The 17,942-nt window shown below is 42.4% G+C and overlaps 1 protein-coding gene across 1 annotated transcript in view; it reads right to left on the minus strand.

The window, feature by feature from the left end:
• Positions 1-15,000, minus strand: part of LOC126335544 (leukocyte elastase inhibitor-like) — a 119,115-nt gene extending 104,115 nt beyond the window's left edge. The window contains exon 1 of the mRNA XM_049998932.1: positions 14,850-15,000. The gene's annotated coding sequence lies outside the window, so the exon portion shown is untranslated. The remainder of the gene's footprint in view (positions 1-14,849) is intronic.
• Positions 15,001-17,942: the final 2,942 nt, after the last annotated feature.

A 17,942-nucleotide genomic window follows, 5' to 3' on the forward strand; every position in this document is an offset into this window, starting at 1 on the left:
GGTGTTCAGACAGTCGTTTTTCCCTCGTGCGATCCGTAAGTGGAACAGAGAGGGGGAAATACGACATTGGCGCAAGTTGTGCCATCCGCCACACACTGCTTGGTGGCTAGCGGAGTATATATGTAGATGTAGATTTATCATACACAGGAAACGAACACTAGAAAATGACAACATACACCAAAGCTTTGGCCACATGCTAAAAATTACGACCACACCATAAGTACAAGGAGAAGGAAAAGGAGAACAAGAATATACGATCAGCTGCTAATAGTAATGATGTGGGGAAAGGCCTTGAAACTTTTTAATATGCCGACTAACATTTTTGTCAAATTATTAAATAAATTACACTCATATCGAGAAAAAAACAGCAGACCTTGAACGACTAGGGGAAGGACGTTCATATTCGCATGACATGTATGTTAGTATATTTTGCAGAAATAATCAGCATTCGAACCAAGTCGGTCTGCGGGTTCAGGGTCAACATCGATATCGCGGCGCAACGCCACCTACCGATAATATGTGCCTGCGGCTCCCGTAGTCGCTGTAAACCGAAGTTAATGGTTCAAGTGGCATATGGGACTTAACATCTGAGGTCATCATCCACTAGAACTTAGAACTACTTAAACCTAACTAACCTAAGGACATCACACACATCCATGCCCGAGGCAGGATTCGAACCTGCGACCGTAGCAGTCTCACGGTTCCGGACTGCGCGCCTAGAACCGCTCGGCCACCATAGCCGGCCCGAACTTAATGCATCGGTGTGACTTGAACAGACGTGCAGGAGGCCTGGCAGGCGTATGCTCGAACCGTGGCGTCGAATCAGTGAGTTTGAAAGAGGGCGCATTATTGGCATGACAGAATGTGATACATCCATCCCGGAAACAGCTGCTCGTGTGGCATTGCAACGGGTGTGTGCAGAATGGTTGACGGAAGGCCGTAGAAAACGACGAGATGGGTCAGTTCTCTCACCACCCAGACCACCCCACCTAGAAGATCGACACCTCATCCGAATGTCATTGCGGGATAGATCTGCGTCCTCGTCGTTTCTACCGCAAGTGGAACGGTGTAAAACATCGTACACTATCAAGAGTGACAGTCTGTCACCGTTGATTACGGAGTGGGTTACGTGCGCGTTGTCCACTTCTCCTCCTACCTTTGGAGAATGTGCAGAAACATGCTAGTCGGCAACGGTGTACTACGTCACTTGGGACAGGAATGACATAAGATAGGGTTTTATGACTAATCCAGATTTTGTTTCTTTGAAAATAATTGCTGCATTTTGTTTCGCCCAAGCCAAATTCCATTATCCTCGTTTTGCTTTTGTTGATGTTCATCTTATACCCTCCTTTCAAGACACCGTCCATTCCGTTCAACTGCTCTTCCAAGTCCTCTGCTGTCTCTGACACAATTACAATGTCATCGGCGAACCTCAAAGTTTTTGTTTCTCCTACATGGATTTTAATACCTACTCCGAACTTTTCTTTCGCTTCCTTTACTGCTTGCTCAATATACAGATAGAATAACATCGGGGAGAGGCTACAATCCTGTCTCACTCCCTTCCCAACCACTGCTTCCCTTTCATGTCCCTCGACTCTTATAACTGCCATCTGCTTTCTGTACAAATTGTAAATAGCCTTTCGCTCCCTGTATTCTACCCCTGCCACCTTCAGAATTTGGAAGAGAGTATCCAGTCAACATTGTCAATAGCTTTATCTAAGTCTACAAATGCTAGAAACGTGGGTTTTCCTTTCCTTAATCTTTCTTCTAAGTAAAGTCGTAGGGTCAGTATTGCCTCACGTGTTCCAACATGAATGTATTTAATGCGAAATAACCTCGAAATATTTTCACTAGAAAGCGTGAAATAAGGAATCGGAGGGAGAGTTCGCCAGTCATGAGCGACGACTAACATGGGGAGAATGTGTAGTAGCAGGATGAGGCGCCATGTCACACATCGGGTGGCCGTTTTCGCCGGAGGCTCGAGTCCTCCCTCGGGCATGGGGGTTTGTGTTGTCTTTAGCGTAAGTTAGCTTAAGTACTGTGTAAGTCTAGGGACCAATGACCTCAGCAGTTTGGTCCCATAGGAATTCAGACACATTTGAACATTTTTGAGTAGCAGGTTGCTATTGTCAGTTTGTTCCTAACACTCCTTAACAGGCAAACATATTATTACTATACGTAAATGTTTGTTTTTCAACCAACTAAAATAAAATTTATTAACACAGAACACTTCAGATTCAATATTTGTTTAGGTATACACAAAAGCTCTTTAGCCTTATGCAACTGGTTCTCTAAAAACGACTTTTTAAAGATATTGTAAACTTTTCATCATTTTACCACATGAAAGAGAAGAGAAGAGAAAGGTCTTACCACCACTTTTAATTTTGTATACTATTATCAGCCAAGAATGAAACCATACTTTGAAAATAGATTCTGTTGCCTATAGTTTCATTTAAAAATTAGCGTGCTAATTATGTTGATGGATTCTTCCGTCATTTCTTGGTGGAAGATGTTCATTTTTATAGTCGATAAAGAAATTGCAGTTTGTTCAACAAATATTTACATATTACTGATATGGTTTCGGCTTATTAGGTCATTATTCGGTGACAAATGGTGATGGCCTAATACACCAAAAATTGCTTCATGATAAACAAATATTAGTTACACAGAATGCGGTTTGTTCCCTTTTTAAGCTTCTCTATCTTGTCTACATCTGCATCTACATCTACATGGTTACTCTGCAATTCACACTTAAGTGCCTGGCAGAGGGTTGATCGAACCATTTTCATACAATTCCTCTATAATTCCTCTCTCGAATGGCGCGTGGAAAAAAGGAACACCTAAATCTTTCCGTTCAAGCTCTGATTTCTCTTATTTTATTACGATGATCATTTCTCCCTACGTAGGTGGGTGTCAACAAAATAGTTTCGCTTTCGGTAGAGAAAATTGGTGATTGAAATTTCGTAAATAGATCTCATCTCAAAGAAAACCGCATTTGTTTGACTGACTGCTACCCCAAATCGCGAACATAACAGTGACACTGTCACCCCTATTGCGCGATAACACGAAACGAGCTGCCCGTCTTTGCACTTTTTCGATGTCCTCCGTCAATACTACCTGGTACGGATACCACGCCGCGCAGCAATATTCTAGCAGAGGATTGACAAGTGTAATGTAGGCTGTCTGTTTAATGGGTTTTTCGCATCTTCTAAGTTTTCTGCCAACAAAGTGCAGTCTTTGTTTCGCCTTCCTCATAATATTATCTAAGTGGTCTTCCCAATTTAGGTTGCTCGTAATTGTAATTAATAAGTATTTAGTGGAACTGACAGCCCTTAGATTTGTGCAATTTATCGCATACCCAAAATTTATCGGATTGCTTTTAGTCCCCATGTGGATGACCTCGCACTTTTCTTTGTTTAGTGCCAATTGCCATTTTTCGCACCATACAGAAATTCTCTTTAGGTAATTGGGTAATTGGAATTGATCGTCTGATGATTTTACTAGACGGTAAATTACAGCGTCATCTGCAAACAATCTAAGGGGGCTGCTCCGATTATCACCTAGATCATTTATGTAAATCAGGAACAGCAGAGGGCCTATGACACTACCTTGCAGAACGCCAGATATAACTTCTGTTCTACTCGATGATTTACCGTCTATCACTACGAACTGTGACATGTCTGAGAGGAAATTGCAAAGCCAGTCACACAACTGAGACGATACTCCATATGCACGCAATTTCATTCATAGCCGCATGTGAGGAACGTTATCAAAAGCCTTCTTGAAATCTAGGAATATAGAATCGATCTGAGATCCCTTCTCGACAGCACTCATTACTTCATGGGAATAAAGTTGATTCTGAGCACTACGGGACTTAACATCTGAGGTCATCAGTCCCCTAGGACTTCGAACTCCTAACTAACCCAACTAACCTAAGGAAATCACACACATCCATACCCGAGGCAGGATTCGAACCTGCGACAGTAGCGGTCTCGCTATTCCAGACTGAAGCGCATAGAACCGCTCGGCCACAGCGGCCGGCTGGGAATAAAGAGCTAGCTGTGTTGCACAAGAGCAATATTTTGTGAATCATTGGTGGTTACGTATCAATAGGTCATTTTCTTTAAGGTGATTCATGATGTTCGAGTACAGTTTATGCTCCAAACTCCTACTGTAAACTGAGGTCAGTGATATGGGTCTGTAATTCAGTGAGTTATTGCTATTTCCTTTCTTGATTGGTGTGACCTGTGCTGCTGTCCAGCAATCCTTCTTGGTAAGGGTCCCATATTGCTGAGCAGTACTCAAGAATCGGTCGAACACAGTTTGTGGGCCTTAGTGCCAAATAAAGCCAACAGAGCCAAATCTTTCTCGCTACAAACACGACATCGACTCAACTCAGTGAACGTAGGCGTCACGCACCGACTTGCGTGGATACGTACAAACAGCTCGGCTTGCTGTGCCTGTTTGAGTTTGTATCTGCATTCTGTGTCGTTTTAGCCTCTCATGATGTATTCACCGTTGGAACAAGAAACGTTGGGGAGGGAAATACAGCTTGGACTACCGCCTGATGCCCACAAAAGAGATAAAACATATAAAAGATGGAGGGATTGACACGGGAGCTACCGTAGATCAGCGTACAGGACAACTGACGCCACAGAGGAAGAAATAGAGGACGATTGTTTTCGATATGCGCCGTTTTCTGGGACCGATTGTCATGTTGTATGACGATAACAGCCATCACATTCTGTTGAGGACTTCGTTATGATTAACATTTGTGATTTCGGCTAACTATATCTTTACGGAGTTGAGGTGGGAAAGGACTATATTCTCGCATTAAACTGCACATTCGATGTCCGATTGTTGATGTGCATCATGTTAACATTATTGAGTACTTAATCAGTGAGCGTTGTTGCCACATTAGTTTCTTGGATTGCAGTAATTATCTGAGTCACAATAAAATAAAGGGACGATCAGAAAGTTTCCGTTCGAGGCAATTGCTGCAGCGTACATGCAAAGTAGGGCGACACCGATCAGTTGTATAAGCACTGACATGCAGACAAGAAACTACTGTGGCATTCATGTCTCTCCGACGTGCCTTCGCTAAATGCGGGAACGTGAACTGTGGCGACGTTATTACCAAACACGTCCGAACAGGATCAACGTGCTATAATTATTTTCTTGGCTGCCGAAGGAAAAATGCCGGTATATATTCAACGGAGACTGATGAATGTGTGTGGGGCAGCTTGTCTCTCGAAAACCACCGTTATGGAAGGTGCGCTAAGTTCCTTGCTGCTGCGTCATAACGCACTTTCCCATATCGCAAATGTCATAACGCAGAATTTACGCCAACTAAACTGGGAGATACTGGAGCATCGCAATACACTCCTGGTCTCTCTCAATGCGACTATCAAGCCGTTGGTTCCTTAAAAATGACCTTGAAAGGTCGACGACTCTTGTCGGACGAGGATGTGCAGCAAACAGTTACAGACTTCTTCACGCTGCTGGACACGGTGTTTTAGCAAATTGGTATCTTCAACCCGGTACGTTGACTGGATGATTGCTTCTATGCTCATGGATATTTTGCCTGATTGGAATACCAATCCTCAACTCTATGGCCGTCGAAAGGAAACTTTTTGATCGCTTCTTGTAGGTATCACACTGAGCAGCAATTCCGCGACACGGAATGGATCACCAACAACATGTAAAACAAGATGAACATCCGTATGCTTTTGTTTAATAGAAGCGTTCTGGGACTATATAAGTTTTTCCAAAGGAGATTCCTGCTAAAATTGCTCCACGAGAAGTGTTACAGTATGTTATCCATTTGCCGGGTAGCGGTTGGCCGAGAACTGTGTGTAAGAGCTATTACAGAGATGTAGTTGGAAGAGAAACGTCGTCCCCCTCAGATGATGTTGTTGTTGAGGTCTTCAGTCCAGAGACTGGTTTGATGCAGCTCTCCATGGTACTCTATCCTAATCAAGCTTCTTCATCTCCCAGTTCCTACTGCAGCCTACATCCTTCTGAATCCGTTTAGTGTATTCATTTCTTGGTCTCCCTCTACGATTTTTACCCTCCGCACTGCCCTCCAATACTAAATTGGCATCCCTTAATGCCTCAGAATATGTCCTACCAACCGATCCCTTCTTCTAGTCAAGTTGTGCCACAAATTTCTCCTCTCCCCAAATCTATTCAACACCTCCTCATTAGTTATGTGATCTACCCATCTAATCTTCAGCATTCATCTGAAGCACCCTATTTCGAAAGCTTCTATTCTCTTTTTGTCTAAACTATTTATCGTCCACATTTCACTTACATAGATGGCTACACTCCACACAAATACTTTCAGAAACATCTTCCTGACACTTAAATCTGTACTCGATGTTAACAAATTTGTCTTCTTCAGAAACGCTTTCCTTGTCATTGCCAGTCTACATTTTATATCCTCTCTACTTCGACCATCGTCAGATATTTTGCTCCCCAAATAGCAAAACTCATTTGCTACTTTAAGCGTTTCATTTCCTAATCTAATGCCCTCAGCATCACCCGATTTAATTCGACTACATTCCATTATCCTCGTTTGGCTTTTGTCTCCCTCATATAACCTCTGCTAAATCTTGAAATGTAATATTGCAGTGCTGCCACTATCATATGTTCATACAGTTACGGTTTATACAATCTACACACAAGAGAAGTGTCTATCCACCTGCGGCAGACAAAGCAAGATTTCTAAAACCACAACAAGGAAGCTTGTCTTCGGTAATGGAAGCTTCACTTTATCTTTGAGATTTGTTGTGCTGTCAGAACATTGCTTCTACCAGTGGCAACGATGCGTTACTAATTGAAAAACTTTTTTCTCTACGACAAACAAGTTTAGAGCATTATCTGCTGGTTTCCAGTTGCTGCTTTTGTAAACACCTCGCACTCTAGACACTGGTATGTCTCTTCATAAGAGACAAGAGCCATTTTACAGGTTGTTTATAATTACGATACAACCAATGGAAAAACACTTTTGATAGAGCATTTGGCATTCAAAATTGTTAAGTTATCCGGAAAAAAGGTTCTAGACATAGAAAGCCCCATGCTTAAAATGTTTGCCAGTGTTCCCGAACACCATACAGGAACTTTTAATCCCCAGTGTTGCATTTCGAATGTAAGTTACTTAGTAAAAGAATAGGTAGTATTTTTGTAGACAGAATCTTGTTCTCATGCGGTGTGTCGTCTGTACCTCGAGAAGAATGTCTAAAATGTGCCTTGGTTTGAGGATGCCAGTGTTGTATAGATAGCGCTGAAACAGAAAATGTCCTGGGACCTTGTTATGGAAACCATCCCGAAATTCGTCGTCTGTAATCATGAGAAATCACAGCAAAATCTAAAGCAATGTGATCAGGCGGTGACTTAAACCCTGCATGTCCAGAAAATTGAGAGTTTTCAGAAACCGCTGAGTCACAATATTTGCTGACTTACTTATTTAATAAAGCAACACGTTTCCAGGTATAAAAGTTAGTCATAAGAAGACAACTACAATGAAACAACCTTTTCATATGAACGAAGTTAGTGATTATTTAAATTTTTTTATATGGACATACGAAGTAAGTATTCCCTCGAATTATGTCTCCCTTCTCTTTCATGGCAAGGTTACCACAGGACATACCTAGACAGCACAGAACTACTTTAATATAAATGTGCACTTTTGTTTAATGTTTTTGTACCGCCATTGTAGCCTGAAGAGCAGCTTTATACCTCAAATATTTTCTTTCATAAAATAATTCAAGCAGTCAACAAATATTGTGACTGGTAGTGGTCTCTGAAACACCTTCTCATGTTTTTGAAACAGTCACGGTCAATTAACAGTGAAAGTGACTTTAAATTGATCAGTGACATTGCCTCACATGATACCCCAAGTGAAACGTACCCGTATTTGGAGCCGTTCCAAACTGGATCTGAAGTACTGGTTGCCTATATTGAATAAAATCAGTCTGAAATAACATTTTCACCTTCCTGTAAATGATTCATTGAGCATCACCTTAACATTTTCAAAAAATGGTTCTGAGCACTATGGGACTTAACATCTATGGTCATCAGTCCCCTAGAACTTAGAACTACTTAAACCTAACTTACCTGAAGACATCACACAACACCCAGCCATCACGAGGCAGAGAAAATCCCTGACCCCGCCGGGAATCGAACCCGGGAACCCGTGCGTGGGAAGCGAGAACGCTACCGCACGACCACGAGATGCGGGCGTAACATTTTCTTATGGTTTAATCCTGTAGGTTACAATCAAACCAATCCTTCGAGAATTAGCCACACAAACGATAGTTTTATATGATCTTCATAACAAAGTGCTCCCTTTCGTCCTATTAACCACGAGTTTGTGCTTAGAACGAAATCACAAATTTTCATTTGTAACAGTAGATATGAAATGAAGCCTAAAAGAAATGAATGTACCTGCGTAATGGGGTTGGTGTCGCAGAAACAAAAGCCGCTAGCAAAACCAGAAGCTTGTGAGGTTTTTTTTCACATGCCAACGTGTGTATTGTGTTGCACAAAACTCCAATTGTGAGACTTTTCCTTTGTATGAACGTTCCGGTGGTTTCGCGAATCCACAAAGGGCTAAAACGTAATGATCATCGAATCCAAGTACTTTCCTGACCTGCAAATTGAAATTCAATGTCACATCAATAGTCGTATTTCGCTAATAGAAAAGAAGAGTCGTCTGATGCTGTCGCTCTACAGATCTCGCCAACGTCGCGACGTGAGCTCTACCGATAGTGTTTTGTCAGCCAGTAAATGTCTTTAAAGCCCATCCTACCGCTATGGAATGTCAAGATTTGATTGGCCCTACTTTGTCTCAGTTCCGGTACACAATTTATGTTACGGAGATTGTGAATGTCAGTTACAATAACGCTTTCATAAGCAATTTACTACTGTTTTAAATAATTAGATCAGAGTTATTTTTTTAATTATTGGATTGTATTAGTTTTGGAACAATTACATCACAGTTTATACTGCTCTCACTCTAGAAACAAAAATCTAATTGTTATTTTTATACATAGACGTTAATACCAACAACAAAAAGTGAAGCACAAGTATAGAACGACTAATGGGCGAACAACCCACCCCAACCCCAACTAATGGGCGAATATTGCAAAAACTGCCCTTAATAATGTTTAATGATGTCATATACAGCCACGTAATTTATGTGAATAAATGTAGAGTCCTACGAATGCCCATTTACCAGAATTATCTACATTTATGGTACATGTATATAGGATGTGTGAAATATGTAAGTATATGAACGGTAGAAAATCCTGAGCTAAGTATTTGGCCATAAGGAAATAACACTCGGAAATGAATACTAGCATAAACAAACTAATTTTGTATCGCAGTAACTTAAAATAATAGCAACACAGACCAGCTGTGTGATTGGACTCAAGAGTTACTACCAAACAGAACACAGCATGACATTCTTAGCGGAGAGATATCTTCAGACCTAAAAGTAAGTTCGGTCGTACTCCAGGTGAGCGTTATAGGTCCATTACTTCTCTCAGTAATATTTATAAACGACCTAGTGGATAACGTCGGAAGTTCGGTGAGGCTTTTCACGGATGATGCGGTTGCAAACAGGGAAGTTGCGGCGCTGGAAAATTATAGCGAAATGCAGGAAGACCTGCAGAGGATCACGCTTGCTGCGGGGAGTGGCAGCTAAGCATGAACAAATGTAACGGATTGCGCAAAAAAGACCATTAATTGGTTCATTACACGACTGCAGACCAATCACTGGAAGCGGTCACATCGATAAATAACTGGGAGAATGCGTACAAAGCGACATAAAATGAATCACAACCAAGGCAGATGCCAGACGGATTCATTTTAAGTGTCTTCAGGAAATGTAGTCCACCCACAGAATGGCAGATTACAGAACCCTCGTTCGACCAATGCTTGAATACTGTTTGTCAATATGTGATCAGTACCAGATAGGTTGCTGGAGGGAATTGAGAAGATCCAAAAAAGATAATCCTTTCGCTACTGTTTGATTTAGTAGGCGCGTAAGTGTAACTGAAATGCTCAGCGAACTCCATAGGCAGACGCTCCAAGAGAGGCATTCTGCAAGACGGTATGCTCCCGCAGCAAGTTCCCACAATGTTCGATTCTACGTAAAAAAAAGTAACAATGAAGGTAAAGTTACATTCGAGCTAACTCGGACCTTACCAACAATCGTTCTTCCCGCAAATCATGAGTGACTAGAAGAGGAAACGGGCAATTGACTTTAGTACACAAAGTACCCTTCGCTACACACAGTATGGTGGCTTGCGGAGCATAGCTGTAGATACGAATATGTGTAGAAACCAATGGATGAACTCTGGGTTCAGAATCATTTGGGCCCATTGACTGCGCGTATTTCTTAGAGGAGTGTAACTGCTGCTCTACATTTTATTCTTTAAAGTGCGCTTTACAGGAACGGTTGCATATCGATCGCTTTCCTCACATATGATGCAAACTTCTCTCAAATTATAGTAGGCGAATAAATCTTTGACGCAAATGATGGATAGCTCAATCTATGTTGAACGATTCAGTTTAGCCTCTGATTATTATAAATTTCTTCCAATTAGGAAGAAACCTGATGTGAAATTGTTCTCTGTAGATTTTCTCCGTTTTCCGGGCAAAACATCTTGCTTCGTCGTACAATGAGGTGACAAAAGACAGGGCATACGTCCTAATATCGTGTCGGAGCTCTTTTTACCCGGCACAGTGCAGCTTAACATCGAGTATAGATTTAAGTGTCACGAAGTCGTTTCTGAAAGTATTTGTATGGAGTGTAGCCATGTATGGAAGTGAAATATGGACGATAAATAGTCTAGACAGGAAGAGAATAGATGCTCTCGAAATGTGATGCTACAGAAGAACACTGACCATTAAATGGGTAGATCACGTAACTGATGAGGTGGTACTGAATATAATTGGGGAGAAGAGGAATTTCTGGCACAACTTGACTAGAAGAAGGGATGGGTTGGTAGGACATGTTCTGAGGCATCAAGCGATCACCAGTTTAGTACTGGAAGGCAGCGTGGAGGGTAAAAGTCGTAGAGGGAGACGAAGAGATGAATACACTAAGCAGATTCAGAAGGATGTAGGCTGCAGTAGGTACTGGGAGATGAAGCACCTTGGACAGGATAGAGTAGCATGGAGAGCTGCATCAAACCAGTCTCAGGACTGAAGACCACAACAACAACAGTGCAGCAGCACGACGTGGCATGGACTCAACAAATCGTTGGAAGGCCCTGCTGAAATATTGAGCCATGCTGCCTCTATAGCCGTCCGCAATTGCGGAAGTGTTGCCTGTGCAGGATTTTGTGCACGAACCATAAATATTCGATGGGAGTCACGTCGGGCAATTTGGGTGGCCAAAGCATTATCTCGCATTGTCCAGAACGTTCTTCAAAATAATCGCGAACAATTGTGGCCCGGTGACATGGAGCATTGTCATCCACAAAAACTCCATCATTGTTTGGGAACATGAAGTCCATGAATGGCTGCAAATGGTCTCGAAGTAACCGAGCATAATCATTTCCAGTCAACGACTGGTTCAGTTGGACCAGAGGACCTAGTACATACCACGAAAAAACATCTCACGTTATTATGGATTCACCACCAGCTCACACAGTGCCTTGTTGACAACTTAGGTCCATAGGTTATCCCACGACTTTTTCGTACACCCGTCATGGACTGTAAGCAGTGGACCCATAACACCCGGCTGTGTATCATAAAGCACCACTAACCTCTATACAACTCTGACTCTTTCTTATGAAACGTGGTCAGTTTACAAACACTTGCTTCACTCGTATTGCTCCTTCAAAGTCTAGTGTGGCCTGAATTGTTCGTTTTAGAGTTATTAGACCCTCGTTTCACAACACTCATAAGATTGGACTGATGAAAGCTCACAGCTAATGATGAAGAGCAAATGATGTTGTAGACCACACGTTGTACGGTGGCCTGTTCTTGGTGACACTGTTTATGGAGAATATTGCTTGATTCCTTGACCGACAGGGAATGAAAATGGAAGCAGCATTTGAATGATAACACCAGTATCGCCCATACTGCCACATGAAACGATTGGTAGGGATGACGTAGCAAGTTATCTGAGATGAGGAGCCATCGCCAAATGTAGAAGTTTGGGAGTGTCCGATGGAAGCGAATTGGGTCAATTTTTGTTCTTGTTATATACTAGTGACCTTGCGGACAATATTAATAGTAAACAGACTTTTTACAGATGATGCAGCTATCTACAATTAAGTACAGTGCGAAAGAAACTTCACAAGTATTCAGTCACATGTTGATAAGATTTTAAAGTGGTGCAACGTTTGGCAACTAACTTTAAATGTTCAGAAATGTAAAACTGCACACTTCACAAAACGATACCGTAACAATACTTGGGTATAACACTTTCTAGGGACATGAGAAGGAATGATTACATAGGTCCGGTCGTGGGTAAATCAGGTGGTAGACTTCTGTTTATTGGTGAATAATTGGGAAATACAATCAATTTATAAAGGAGATAGCTTACAACTCATTCGTGCAACACATCCTAGAAAGTTGCTGAATTGTGTGATAACCATATCTTATACGACTAAAAGGGGAAACGAAGATATGCAGAGAATGGCTGCACGAATGGTCACACGATTGTTTGACCTGCAGAAGAATGTCTCAGAGATGTTATCAGAACTAAACTGGCGATCTCTTGAAGATATACGTGAAATATACCATGAAATATTCCCAGAAAACCTACGGGCAAAGTCTCAAAATGCAGCTTTAAATGATGCAACCCTCTGCATGACACTACAGCGAGGATAAAATATGATTAATTATAGGAAGCACAGAGGCATTTAATCAATCATTCTGGCCATTCACAAATGCAACGGGAGGAAGCCCTAATAACTGGAACAATGGGACGTACCCCCTGCCATGCAAGTCACAGTGGTTCGCAGAGTATAGTTTGGGACGCACATGAGCACACATTAAGTGTCCAACACCGTGCTTAAACATGAATACGAAAGGTCTTGCATCCCTCATTTGCAGATGAGCCTGAAAAAGCTGGAAACCTAGTCCATGGAAGTAAATAAATGTTTCACAAATGACAGATTGCAGTTTTATGTCATTATATTCGATTAATGTACAGTTGCAGTTTACTACAATACTCATAACTTTCCTTTTGAAGGCCAAGCGCATGTATTCTTCTACTGTAGATAAAATTTTGTTGTTGCTGTACATCACGGCGTTGCAGTTTTAATTTCCAACACTATACTAGGTGTCGCAGGATGAATGATCAGTGTTCAGGGTGTGACAGGAACGATCTTTTTTAACATAAAAGCCTAGGAGACATGTGCTCATTGAAACCTGTGAGTACTTTTTGAGCTTCGATCCAGTGAAACAAATCTCTTCTAATGCAAGCTCCTTGCTTCCCAGATTTTGAGAGGTCCGAGATTGGAGCAAAGAACAAAAATTTCCAACAAACAAGGGCTCCAAAGCGCTTGCTTTATGAACTTTGAGCACTTTTTCGTCTTCGATAATGTGAAACAAATCACTTCTACTGCAATCTCTTTGCTTTCCACATTCTGGGAGGTAGCAGAACGGAGAAAATAAGGAAATAATGTCCAGTAAACATGGGTTCTAAAGCGCAGACCTTAACAGCTACGATCACTCCATCTTCGATACTGTGAAAGAAATCTCTTCTAATCCAAGCTCTTTGCTTTCCACGTTTTGTGAGGTAGTGGCATGGGCCAGAGAAGTAAAGAAAAGTTCATTAAGCATGGGCTGTATGGGACATATCTTAAGAGCTTTGAGCACTTCTTCATCTTCGATAACGTGAAACAAATCTCTTCTATTGCATTGTTTTCCATATTCTGAGAGGTTGTACTGTAGATAAAAGAAGATTCATGATAAATGATTACAGCCAAAACCGTTGCGGGATAAAGATTTATTAAAATTCTTGACCACGGTGTCGGTATATCTAAATATACCTTCATCAGAAGTAAAATACACTAAAATTACATTCTGCAATGGAGATTAATAAAACAATTGTGCCAAAGGCGTAATCAGTAGTTAAAACATCATCTCCATTTTTTTAATAGTCTCCATTGCAGGATGTAATTTTAGCGTATTTTACTTCTGATGAAGGTATATTTACATACACCGAAACTGTGGCCAAGAATTTTAATAAATCTTTATCCTGCAACTCTTTTGGCTGTAATCATTTTCCGTGAAGAATTTCAACAGTTGTTGTTTGTGCCATGTTTAAAAATCTTGAGATAAAAGAATAAAAAGTCTAGTAATCTGGACTCTAAAATGCATACTTTAAAAACTATTAACTCTTGTTGATCTTCCTACTGTGAAACATTTCCCTTCTACTGAACAAGCACTCATAGCTCTTAAGGTATGCATTTTAGAGCCCAATTTACTAGGCTTTTCTCCTTCATATACCTGAATACTGGCCATTCCTAATGGAAAATCCTATATATATTGGCAATTGCAAATCCATTCCAATGCTGTCCTACCTACCACGTACAATATCCAAAATGGGTAAGCTTAAACCCGACGCTTCCCTATAGTTTACAGGCAGTAAACACGGAGCACATAGTGGAGCAGTGGTTAGCACACTGGACTCGCATTCGGGAGGACGACGATTCAATCCCTTGTCCGGCCATCCTGATTTGGAGTTTCTGTGATTTCCCTAGATCACTACAGGCAAATGCCGGGATGGTTCCTTTGAAAGGGCCTTCCCTATGACCTCGTTGTCGACGAGATGTCTCCTCTTCCAACGAGCACATGCGTTAATGAAATCGCGAGCGTACCTGCTTGGCTGTGCCGACGGTGGACGGTCTTGGGACGAGGACCGGCGTCTGAGCTGGTTGTCGCTGAAGGCCACCGGTGCAGGCGCTCCTCTCAGACCGCTGCCCTGGACGCGACTGGACGACGGCTGAGGCCGCCCAGAGCCGGCTGGCGAGGCTCCCAGCTGCCCCCTCCACTGCCCACCAGCTCTGCCCTCGGGCGACGCAACAAGGACACCGCCTGCCTTACCTGCCGCTCATCCTGTGCTTCTCAGATCGCGCTGACGTCCTTCGCACCTGCGTATTCCGCGACTCGGCGTAGTATTGAGAACTGCGTTACGATTTGCATTGCTGACCTCGTACGATTCCCCGATCTTCGTGATTTCCGCTAACTCGCTGCGTTGTTCCAGATCACACGTCCCGATTTCCTAAGCGGTTTGGTGGCTCGTTGTAAATACCACTCAAGATCGGAGCGTCCAGCGCTGGTCATAAAAGGAGCTTTTGCGTATCCTAGCGGATATCGCTACTACAGCACCATAAAACGCGCTGTAAAATACACTGACGGAAGCAATTCAACATCAAAAAATAATTAATGTAAAGTAATGAAATTTCGGGAATACAATTGTTGTTGTTGTGGTCTTCAGTCCAGAAACTGGTGTGATGCAGCTCTCCATGCACCCATTGGAAGGTGCACGTTGAGCAGGGGTAAAGTGCGACAGTAATGTCGAACGTTAACAGCACCGTGATCATAGATTTGCAGGTCAATATGCCCATGCAAAATTATGCCCCAGCACACCATAACACCTGGACCACGAAAACGATCTTGTCCACCAATGTTCCTGTGTGTATTGTGTGTTTTTACGTCTCGCCATGTGAGGGTATGCCCAGAATAACTACTCAGACTGAATCTGCTCTCACGGGAAAAGAGCACGCGACCCCATTCCTTGTTGTTCCAATCCCTAAGCACCTGGGACCACTGCGAGCGCTGCCGCCGATGTGCGAGAGTCGCTGGAAGACGATATACTGGTCTTCAGGCCAAGAGACTACGTCTTTGTGCCGGCCGCGGTGGTCTCGCGGTTCTAGGCGCGCAGTCCGGAACCGTGCGACTGCTACGGTCGCAGGTTCGAATCCTGCCTCGGGCATGGATGTGTGTGATGTCCTTAGGTTAGTTAGGTTTAAGTAGTTCTAAGTTCTAGGGGACTAATGACCACAGCAGTTGAGTCCCATAGTGCTCAGAGCCATTTGAACCATTTTTGAACTACGTCTTTGCATTTGTCGTGCCACTGAGAAAAGTGAGACTGCTTGTCCTGAAGTCTAGTGAAATGCGGTTGCAATTGCACCCTTTGGGTCCGTTCTTGCACAATTTAGGGGATCGTCTATTGCTTTAGTTCATCGTTCACCACGATCGTTCACCCCATTCCTTCGGGCAGTAGTACACTTACGTGTATGCACCTTAAGCAATGCTATCAGCAATACCAAACTCTTCGGGTACATTTGTCACACTTCGTCCTTCATCGAGTTTCCCGATAATTATTTTCCGTGTGAAGTCATCCAAATGTAGCCTCCAGGCCATGTTGTAATGAAGAACACAATCACAGTGCACCCTAATGCTGACTGAAACACATTCTCTCTCTCTTTTCCTGTTCCTTCAACTGCCTCGTGTTTCTAGATGAACCCCATTTGGGTTTACAATCACGCTAACCTCGGCCATGTGACGTCCAGCTTTCTGTGACTGGAAGACCTTGAGGCGTAGCGCCTTCGCATCGCTCCTGTCACTTGTTAGGACGATATCGTTATAGGCATGAGTCATCGACAGATGTCACCAGCTGACATGGACCTGAGTTACAGAGCTGCACGTAGTTGTACTAGTAGGCGGCAGAGGTCAGCAGTTGATGGACAGTGCTAGCAGTCGTAGTCAAAACAATGTTGTAAAGTTATGTTTGGTTAATATTTAATGTATTTGCATAATTATAATTATTTTATATGTGTAGTAATTAGCAGTGTGAGTGAGTATGAGTGAAGAAGAATAGAAGTAAATGAAAATAGTTGTGTTTATTCACGAAGTACCAGTTAAAATATACAGGGGATTTACTATAATTAAATGTGCAGTCAGTTTATGGTACTAATAAATCGTGAGTAGGACACAAATTAATCGGTAATTTCAGAAGGAGTAACTTTATATTTGATACTTTTCTAAATTTATTTATTTAACAATTGCCATAGAAAGAAATGTTTTAATATGATTGGTCATTGAAGTAGAGCGCACGTTAGCGCGGGATAATACTGCAACCTGATTTGTTGTTCGTGATATCAGTCAACCACAAAAATGCAGGCTCGCGCCAATCTATGCTGGGAACAAAGCCTTTGGAGTGACCTAGGGGGGGGGGGGGGGGGGGGGGTCGGGGCTGAGGGTTCGTACGATTAACATCTCATTGAAAGCAGCTCCGACGAAAGTACTGTAAACTCGCGGAAAAATCCTAATTACGAGTTCGCGAAGTAGTACAAAGTGTATTTAAGTGAATGGTATAGTGGAAGTCGTGTGGAATACCAAAATTATTGCTTTTGAGTGTTACTTAAAACCGCATGGCGCGGTGTGCGGTCTAAGACTGGAACAGGTATTAGGTGTAGAGCAGAGAGCACAACATTTGAGCGAGCATTTTCATAACCAAACGATCCGGTGATCTCTATTAACTTCGGTAACTGGCTAAGTGTGTGATCTTGGTGTGTGTGTGAACTTTACATTGTGTTGCCACTTAGTACGGACTTTGCGGTATTAACTGTGATCTTTATGGAAAAAATACACCTGAAAATTTACATTGCCAAGTTAAAACTTTTATGTTAGTAGCTAGCCACATCCCGTTTACCGGACAATTCTATGTCTGTTGCGACCTGCAATAGACAGTAGTGGTCTAGTATTTTCTACAACAGCCTTTAGCTAGACAAATGAACATTGCTGGAACTGGCAGGGCGGTAAAAAGTAACGTGCCGCGCCGCCACCTCTGGCAACCACGGCGAATTAGGATTCCAAAACAAACATCACAGTCGACATGTGTCTGGACAAGGTTAGCAGTGATTTACTCCTAAAGCTGTTTTATCAAAACAACAGCAATAGCGATG

Source organism: Schistocerca gregaria, chromosome 2 (assembly GCF_023897955.1).
Source record: "Schistocerca gregaria isolate iqSchGreg1 chromosome 2, iqSchGreg1.2, whole genome shotgun sequence".
Lineage (NCBI taxonomy): Eukaryota > Metazoa > Arthropoda > Insecta > Orthoptera > Acrididae > Schistocerca > Schistocerca gregaria.